Source organism: Heptranchias perlo, chromosome 22, assembly GCF_035084215.1.
Source record: "Heptranchias perlo isolate sHepPer1 chromosome 22, sHepPer1.hap1, whole genome shotgun sequence".
Taxonomy (NCBI): domain Eukaryota; kingdom Metazoa; phylum Chordata; class Chondrichthyes; order Hexanchiformes; family Hexanchidae; genus Heptranchias; species Heptranchias perlo.
Window position 1 is genome coordinate 50,206,535 of NC_090346.1, and position 10,223 is coordinate 50,216,757.

The window sequence follows — 10,223 nt, forward strand, 5'->3', positions numbered from 1 at the left end:
AGACAGAAAGCAGGTAACTATAGACCAGTTAGCCTAACATCTGTCATTGGGAAAATGCTAGAATCCATTATTAAGGAAGTTGTAGCAGGACATTTAGAGACTCATAATACAATCAAGGAGAATCAACATGGTTTTATGAAGGGGAAATCGTGTCTGACAAATTTATTAGAGTTCTTTGAGAAAGTAACGGGCAGGGTGGATAAAGGGGAACCAATGGATGCAGTATATTTGGATTTCCAAAAGGCATTCAATAAGGTGCCACATAAAAGGTTACTGCACAAGAGCTCATGGTGTTGGGGGTAATATACTAGCATGGATAGAGGATTGGCTAACTAACAGAAAACAGAGAGTCGGGATAAAGGGGTCATTTTCAGGATGACAATCTGTAACTAGTGGGGTGCCGCAGGGATCAGTGCTGGGGCCTCAACTATTTACAATATATATCAATGACTTGGATGAAGGAACAGAGTGTACTGTGGCCATATTTGCTGATGATACAAAGATAGATGGAAAAGCAAGTTGCGATGAGGACACAAAGTGTCTGCGAAGGGATATTGACAAGTGGGCAAAATTTGGCAGATGGAGTATAATGTGGGAAAATGTGAAATCATCCACTTTGGTAGGAAGAATAAAAAAGCAAACTATTATATAAATAGAGAAAGACTACAGAATGCTGGGGTACAGAGGGATTTGGGTGTCCTCGTATATGAAACACAAAAGGTTAGCATACATGTGCAGCAGGTAATCCGGAAGGCAAATGGAATATTGGCCTTTGTTTCAAGGGGGATGGAGTATAAAAACAGGGAAGTCTCGTTACAACTGTACAGGGTGCTGGTGAGACCACACCTGGAGTACTGCGTACAGTTCTGGTGCCCTTATTTAAGGAAGGACATACTTGCATTGGAGGAGGTTCACTAGGTTGATTCCGGGTATGGAAGAGTTTTCTTATGAGGAAAGATTGAACAGGTTGGGCCTATACTCATTGGAATTTAGAAGAATGATCTTATTAAAACATATAAAATTCTGAGGGGGCTTGACAGGGTAAATGCTGAGAGGATGTTTCCCCTCATAGGGGAATCCAGTACTAGGGGGCATAGTCTCAGAATAAGGGGTCGCCCATTTAAGACAGAGAAGAGGAGAAATTTCTTCTTTCAGAGGGTTGTGAACCTTTGGAATTCTTTGCCCTAAAGAGCGATGGAGGCTGAGCCATTGAATACATTCAAGGCTGAGTTAGACAAATTTTTGATCAGCAAGGGAGTCAAAGGATATGGGGAAAAGGCAGGAAAGTGGAGTTGGGGCCAGAATCAGATCAGCCAAGATTTTATTGAATGGTGGAGCAGGTTCAAAGGGCCGAATGGCCTACTCCTGCTCCTATCTCTTATGTTCTTATGTAGACCTGCACTTTGACCTGAAACTGACTATGTTAATGTCATATAGAATATTGTTTTTGACTGACCTCGATCTATCCCCCCAGCATTATAAATATTATACACAAATAACAGGCCCAGATAACCTGCCCACATATGTCGCTCAGTCTTTTTTAATTCAATTGCGTGTGGGATTATTCTTCGTGTGCTTGTCTATGTCTCTTTAAGAAAATCACCAGCAGTGGAAGAGAACGAGCAGGCAGAAAGGAGACTCAACTCTCCATCGGATTCAAGGGCAGGACACAATTTCCCGTCTGGTTCCCTTGTCCTCTTGGAATTGAAAAACAGAAATTTTTTTGTGAAAGATAATGAGAAGCTGCAGGTGAAGGCTGTTTTTATTTTAAAGTAAATACTTTAAAACCAGCTCACTGGACACAGCTTTTATTTTTCTTTCCTCATTATTTCAGAAACTTAAATATGCTCTCCCTGGAGTATGGATCAGGTGCTGTTTGGGAGGAAGGTGGATTGTGCTGTGTGGGAGGGAGTAGTTTTATAGTTGAACAGACAGGAGGTACAGAGACACTGTGACCAACACTGCTCAGACCCTGAAGTATCCTGTGTTTAGCTCATATCCCATGACACATTCTATCCCCCTCAGAAGGTTTAAAGGCCGAGGGAATCCTCTGGGATTCAAATCCGTGTCCTCCTGGCCCGAATCCGACACCCAACCAGCGGGGTTCTCAGCCTGCTGAAGGGTGCGGGAGGGATCGGGATGAAGTCATTCACCCGTTAATCTGAAGGAAGATTTGTGTGGAGTAAGTACATTCAGTCTGAAGGCGGATCCATGGCTATAGACTGGACTCATCAGTAAGACGGGGATAGCGTAAGGTGGTGAGTGAATGATTGAGGGAGGTCTGATATGAGGAAGAAATGGTGTGAGAGAGAGGATAAAGGAACGAATCAGCAATCTAAGCACAGAGAAAACCACATAACCACCAACATACTGCTGGTCGGAGGCTGCACAAGGGTGAGATCAGGGGTCAAGGATTGGTTAGGTATGCATTAGGATATGAGAAATCTGTTGTTCATTGCTAAACCAAACCAGACCCTGCAACCAGGATTACAGTGACTTCCAGCAGCATCTTATTCTGCCAGGTGTTTTGTGGAGTTTACAGACAATTGCAGTTCTACTGGTTTCCAGCAAGTGGCAAAGTTTCATTCCAGTGTAAATTTTGTGCACTAATCATTTTTCAATAAACTTTTGCTAAAATATGTCGTATTTTTCATGTGTGATGCTCATCTCATCAATCAAATAAGCATTGAAATAATATACCACTACACCCAAGGAGCAGGATAGGCTGAACGCATCTACAGGGCACATAACAGTTGGAGGAGAGACAAGCAGAGAGGCAGAGGAGATACAGACAGCCAGTGACATCCAGCCAGTCACTGCATCTCAAACAAACACTCCCAGAGCAGGTACAGCACGGGTTAGATACAAAGTAAAGCTCCCTCTACACTGTCCCATCAAACACTCCCAGAGCAGGTACAGCACGGGTTAGATACAGAGTAAAGCTCCCTCTACACTGTCCCATCAAACACTCCCAGAGCAGGTACAGCACGGGTTAGATACAGAGTAAAGCTCCCTCTACACTGTCCCATCAAACACTCCCTGGGTAGGTACAGCACGACTTAAGTGTGACATTTAAAGTGTGATGTCTACAGCATGATGTCTAGAGTGTGACATCTGGACAGATATCTTAAGTGTGATGGAGAAACTTTTTTATACAGAGATTGATGGAGAGAAATAAATAGAAACATAGACATAGAAAGAAGAGATAGAGATACATAGAGAGATAGTAAGACATACAAATATATATAGATAGAAATACATAAAGAGCTTATAGGGTTATGTATTGAGTAATATAAATAGAAAGGGATGTTTATTGCATAATACCACCCTGAAACAGAAACTTGCAGAGTGATGGGCAGAATTAATTTTATACAGTTAGTATCTCACGGTAACACAACCTTGGAGTAATGTTAAGGGACAATTTATGAGACCTTGATAGATTCCATTGGTTAATCTCAACAAAGTTACATATGCAGATCTGAAATTTGGAGCAGCTCCCATGTATTCACTCAAAATAACTGTGAGATCTGTCCTTCAGGGATGACCTGCAGTTTGGGCAATCTGTTGTGTGTGTTGCCTTCCCTTCTAATCCATGAGGGCCTCAGCGAGTTTACTGCCGTGTATGGAGGGTGAAGGCAGTTAGATTACCTGCCATATAGTGCCTTCTTTCTTGGGTGTAAACGTGCTCCATTGACTTATTCTCAAGGTTAGACAAGACGCATGCAGGGACTTTCCCCTAACATACCTATTCTGCAATTCAGTACATCTCCCCAGCACCGATCCCCAGGGTGACCCACTCAGTACATCTCCCCAGCACCGATCCCCAGGGTGACCCACTCAGTACATCTCCCCAGCACCGATCCCCGGGGTGACCCACTCAGTACATCTCCCCAGCACCGATCCCCGGGGTGACCCACTCAGTACATCTCCCCAGCACCGATCCCCGGGGTGACCCACTCAGTACATCTCCCCAGCACCGATCCCCAGGGTGACCCACTCAGTACATCTCCCCAGCACCGATCCCCGGGGTGACCCACTCAGTACATCTCCCCAGCACCGATCCCCAGGGTGACCCACTCAGTACAACTCCCCAGCACCGATCCCCGGGGTGACCCACTCAGTACATCTCCCCAGTCCAACACCACTCCTTTAACTCCTATCCACTGCTTCTTCTATTTCAGCCAACCTCCTGATCCAATTCCAAGTTTCCCCTAGAGCTCGTGTAACAGCCGACCATGTGGAACCTCACTAAGGTTTTCCTGTAAGTTTAGGAATATCTGCAGATTGGACACCCCGAGGCCACCTGTGGTATTAATCCTGGGCACTTTTTTGACGGTAGATTTTTCTTGGGATGAAGGGAGACCGAATGTCTCAGATCCCAATCCTCCAGAGCGGGGGCGTCAAACACAGAGTCCGCAGGATCCCCTCAGAGGCGGGCGGGCGAGCGGGGAATCTTCCCGAAACCTCCAGCGATGAATTTGGAACGCTCCAGCCGTCTAAAACCGGTTTATCCCGGGGGTTTATCCCGGTCTGTCCCGGGGGTCTATCCCGGTTTATTCCGGTCTGTCCCGGGGGTCTATCCCGGTCTATCCCGGTCTGTCCCGGGGGTTTATCCCGGTCTGTCCCGGGGGTTTATCCCGGTCTGTCCCGGTCTATCCCGGGGGTTTATCCCGGTCTGTCCCGGTCTGTCCCGGTCAGTCTCGGGGCTCCTTGCCCGCGCATGCTCGCCGATCCTCCTATCACAGCCTCCCCTTTTCCCGCTCTCGCGCTCGGCCGTTAAACGGTTTAAATCTGATGATAAAAAGGGAAATGAAAAATCAGAAGGGGTTTCGATGGCGGAGGTCCCGCTTCGGCCCCTTAAAAGGAGCAAAACACGAAGGCTGAAAGAAGGAGCTGAGAATAAGATGAAAAGCTGGTGAGGGAAGGACTGGGCCGAGGGGGCGGTGACAGCGGGTTTCCTCTCCAAGGGCTCACTGAGATCAGAGAGTAAATCCAGGGACCACTTCAACCGAGACTATAAAATGGGAATCAGAGTGCCTCAGTATGGGGAATGGTGATGGTGATGATGATGGTTATGGTGATGGTGATGGTGATGATGATGGGTGGTGAAACCTGCTCCTGTGAAGGTGAAAGGCAGGTAACGGATGAAGATATGACGGTGGAATAAAATGGCGACTGGTGAGACCTGGTGACAGGTTATTGTCCAAAGCCCTTTGCAGGCAACCGGATGACTGAATGTAACCAGTGCAACACCTGATCCACCTGTTCTTGTGCCAAAATCCTATGTCTAATGTCCCTGATGTCTTTTCCTGTGAGAAGTGTAGTGATGTGAAAGAAGGGAGGAAATTGGTATCAGGCCAGAAAGAAGGTTCCTTGAATGAAGAATTCATGAGGCCATTTTGTGACTCAGCTGCGTGAGGTTAAAAAAAGACATGAAATGAAAAAGGATGTGTCTACTTACAATGGCGTCATCAATAGTGGTTTCTACCCCTAACCACTAACCCTAATCCTAAACCTAAACCGTGCCGTGTTAATAGTGTGATGGGAGGCCATGTTGTGATGTCTTTAGTCATTGTGATGTTACCGATGATGCAGGTCGGCCACGTTGTCAATAGTCGCTCCGAACGGGGTAAAAAAGTAATCAAAAGTAACCTTGACAAAAGCCAGAAGGAGTTACTTTATTTGATCAGTAAAGATTACAGAGTAAAGCACGCAGATTATGTGGGAAAGAAGGGCTCCTCTTTTCCACTCTTCTTGCAGTTTTCTCTCCACTGTGGAGGACCCAGAGATAATGTTTACAAGGTGTGTTATGTGCTTGTGGTTTATAGCTAATAATCACTGAGGCAGCTGGTTGTAGAACAGATTAGGAGAACAGGAAGTCAAACAAGATGGGTGCATTCCGGACCAGAATGGTCGGTGGCTCAGTCTGACTCTGTGCCCTTTCTGTTAGGACTCACCCTTCTCACATTCAACACATATTCCAGGGAGATATGATAGAAATATTTTAAAATTATGAAAGATGGGATGGGGTAGATAGAAGCCAGCTGTTTCCAATGGTTATGGGGTCAAAACATGGAGCCATAAGTACAAGGTGCTGCATTGTTTGGGGGGATCCGGGGTGTGGGGGCAGAGGGTGTTGGGTGGTCCCCGGCGACCCAGTGTGTTGTGTGGACCTGGGGTGTTCTGTGATCCCGGGGGCCCAGAGTGTTGGGCGGACCCGAGGTGTTGGGTGGTCCCGGGAGCCTGGGGTGTTGGGTGGTCCTGGAGGCCCGGGGTGGGTCCTGCGCCCGGGGTATTGGGAGGGTCCTGGAGGCCCAGGGTGTTGGGTGGTCCTGGGGTGTTGGGTGGGTCCCGGAGGCCCGGGATGTTGGAGGGACCCAGGGTGTTGGGTGATTAATGGGATGTGGGCGTCGCTGACGAGGCCAGCATTTATTGCCCATCCCTAATTGCCCTTGAGAAGGTGGTGGTGAGCCGCCTTCTTGAACCGCTGCAGTCCGTGTGGTGAAGGTTCTCCCACAGTGCTGTTAGGAAGGGAGTTCCAGGATTTTGACCCAGCAACGGTGAAGGAACGGCGATATATTTCCAAGTCGGGATGGTGTGTGACTTGGAGGGGAATGTGCAGGTGGTGTTGTTCCCATGTGCCTGCTGCCCTTGTCCTTCTAGGTGGTAGAGGTCGTGGGTTTGGGAGGAGCTGTCGAAGAAGTCTTAGCGAGTTGCTGCAGTGCATCCCGTGGATGGTACACACTACAGCCATGGTGTGCCGGTGGCGAAGGGAGTGAATGTTTAGGGTGGTGGATGGGGTGCCAATCAAGCGGGCTGCTTTGTCCTGGATGGTGTCGAGCTTCTTGAGTGTTGTTGGAGCTACACTCATCCAGGCAAGTGGAGAGTATTCCATCACACTCCTGACTTGTGCCTTGTAGATGGTGGAAAGGCTTTGGGGAGTCAGGAGATGAGCCACTCGCCACAGAATACCCAGCCTCTGATCTGCTCTTGTAGCCACAGTATTTATATGGCTGGTCCAGTTAAGTTTCTGGTCAATGGTGACCCCCAGGATGTTGATGGTGGGGGATTCAGCGATGGTAATGCCATTGAATGTCAAGGGGAGGTGGTTCGACTCTCTCTTGCTGGAGATGGTCATTGCCTGGCACTTGTCTGGCGCAAATGTTACTCGCCACTTATGAGCCCAAGCCTGGATGTTGTCCAGGTCTTGCTGCATGCGGGCATGGACTGCTTCATTATCTGAGGGTTTGCGAATGCAACTGAACACTGTGCAATCATCAGCGAACATCCTCATTTCTGACCTTATGATGGAGGGAAGGTCATTGATGAAGCAGCTGAAGATGGTTGGGCCTCGAACACTGTCCTGAGGAACTCCTGCAGCAATGTCCTGGGGCTGAGATGATTGGCCTCCAACAACCACTACCATCTTCCTTTATGACTCTAGCTACTGGAGAGTTTTCCCCCTGATTCCCATTGACTTCAATTTCACTCGCGCTCCTTGGTGCCACACTCGGTCAAATGCTGCCTTGATATCAAGGGCAGTCACTCTCACCTCACCTCTAGAATTCAGCTCTTTTGTCCATGTTTGGACCAAAGCTGTAATGAGGTCTGGAGCCGAGTGGTCCTGGCAGAACCCAACTAAACATCGGTGAGCAGGTTATTGGTGAGTAAGCGCCGCTTGATAGCACTGTCGACGACACCTTCCATCACTTTGCTGATGATTGAGAGTAGACTGCTGGGGCGGTAATTGGCCGGATTGGATTTGTCCTGCATTTTGTGGACAGGACATACCTGGGCAATTTTCCACATTGTCGGGTAGATGCCAGTGTTGTAGCTGTACTGGAACAGTTTGGCTAGAGGCGCGGCTAGTTCTGGAGCACAAGTCTTCAGCACTACAGCCGGGATGCTGTCGGGGCCCATAGCCTTTGCTGTATACAGTGCGCTCAGCCGTTTCTTGATATCACGTGGAGTGAATTGAATTGGCTGAAGACTGGCTTCTGTGATGGTGGGGATATTGGGAGGAGGCCAAGATGGATCATCCACTCGGCACTTCTGGCTGAAGATGGTTGCAAACGCTTCAGCCTTGTCTTTTGCACTCACATGCTGGACTCTGCCATCATTGAGGATGGGGATGTTTGCAGAGCCTCCTCCTCCCGTTCGTTGTTTAATTGTCCACCACCATTCACGACTGGATGTGGCAGGACTGCAGAGCATTGATCTGATCCGTTGGTTGTGGAATCGCTTAGCTCTGTCTATAGCATGTTGCTTCCGCTGTTTAGCGTGCATGTAGTCCTGAGTTGTAGCTTCACCAGGTTGGCACCTCATTTTTAGGTACGCCTGGTGCTGCTCCTGGCATGCTCTTCTACACTCCTCATTGAACCAGGGTTGATCCCCTGGCTTGTTGGTAATGCTAGAGTGAGGAATACGCCGGGCGATGAGGTTACAGATTGTGCAGGATTACAATTCTGCTGCTGCTGATGGCCCACAGCGCTTCATGGATGCCCAGTTTTGAGCTGCTAGATCTGTTCTGAATCTATCCCATTTAGCATGGTGATAGTGCCACACAACACGTTGGATGGTGTCCTCAGTGCAAAGATGAGACTTCATCTCAGTTTTAAAGCAAAAATCAAGAACGGTCACTGCACACGACTGTATGATCTGGGTTTTATGGTAATTTATTGAAGATCTGTGCGGTGGTCACTCCTACCAATACTGTCATGGACAGATGCATTTGCGATAGGTAGATTGGTGAGGACGAGGTCAAGTAGGTTTTTCCCTCGTGTTGGTTCACTCACCACCTGCCGCAGGCCCAGTCTGGCAGCTATGTCCTTCAGGACTCGGCCAGCAGTGGTGCTACCGAGCCACTCTTGGTGATGGACATTGAAGTCCCCCACCCAGAGTACATTCTGTGCCCTTGCTACCCTCAGTGCTTCCTCCAAGTGGTACTCAACATGGAGGAGGACTGATTCATCAGCTGAGGGAGGACGGTAGGTGGTAATCAGAAGGAGGTTTCCTTGTCCATGTTTGACCTGATGCCATGAGATTTCATGGGGTCCGGAGTCAATGTTGAGGACTCCCAGGGCCATTCCCTCCTGACTGTATATCACTGTACTGCCACCTCTGGTGGGTCTGACCTGCCAGTGGGACAGAATATACCCAGGGATGGAGATGGAAGAGTCTGGGACGTTGGCTGAAAGGTATGATTCTGTGAGTATGGCGATGTCAGGCTGTTGCTTGACTAGTCTGTGGGACAGCTCTCCCAATTTTGGCACAAGTCCCCAGATGTTAGTTGAGGAGGACTTTGCAGGGCCGACTGGGCTTGGTTTGCCTTTGTCGTGTCTGGTTACTAGTGATCCGTCTGGTTTTATTCTTAGTGATGACTTTTTTTCGCGAGATTGTACAATTGAGTGGCTTGCTCGGCCATTTCAGAGGGCAATTAAGAATCAACCACGTTGCTGTGGGTCAGGAGTCACATATAGGCCAGACCGGGTAAGGACGGCAGGTTTCCTTCCCTAAAGGGCATTAGTGAACCAGATGGGTTATTACGACAATCCAGTAGTTTATGGCCACCAGTTTTTTAAATTCCAGATTTTATTTAATTAACTGAATTTAAATTCCCCAGCTGCCGTGGCAGGATTTGAACTCATGACTCTGGATTACTAGTCCAGTAACATAACCACATAACCACGATGCTACTGTACCGTATGTGTTGGGTGGTCCCTGGAGACCCGGGGTGTTGGGTGGTCCCTGGAGACCCAGGGTGTTGGGTGGTCCCTGGAGACCCGGGGTGTTGGGTGGTCCCAAGGTGTTGGGTGGTCCCTGGAGGCCCGGGGTGTTGGGTGGTCCCTGGAGGCCCGGGGTGTTGGGTGGTCCCTGGAGGCCCGGGGTGTTGGGTGGTCCCTGGAGGCCCGGGGTGTTGGGTGGTCCCTGGAGACCCGGGGTGTTGGGTGGTCCCTGGAGACCCGGGGTGTTGGGTGGTCCCTGGAGGCCCGGGGTGTTGGGTGGTCCCGAGGTGTTGGGTGGTCCCTGGAGGCCTGGTGTGTTGGGTGGTCCCTGGAGGCCCGGGGTGTTGGATGGTCCCAAGATGTTGGGTGGTCCCTGGAGGCCCTGGGTGTTGGGTGGTCCCCGGGTGTTGGGTGGACCCTGGAGGCCCAGGGTGTTGGGTGGTCCCTGGAGGCCCAGGGTGTTGGGTGGTCCTGGGGTGTTGGGTGGTCCCCGGGTGT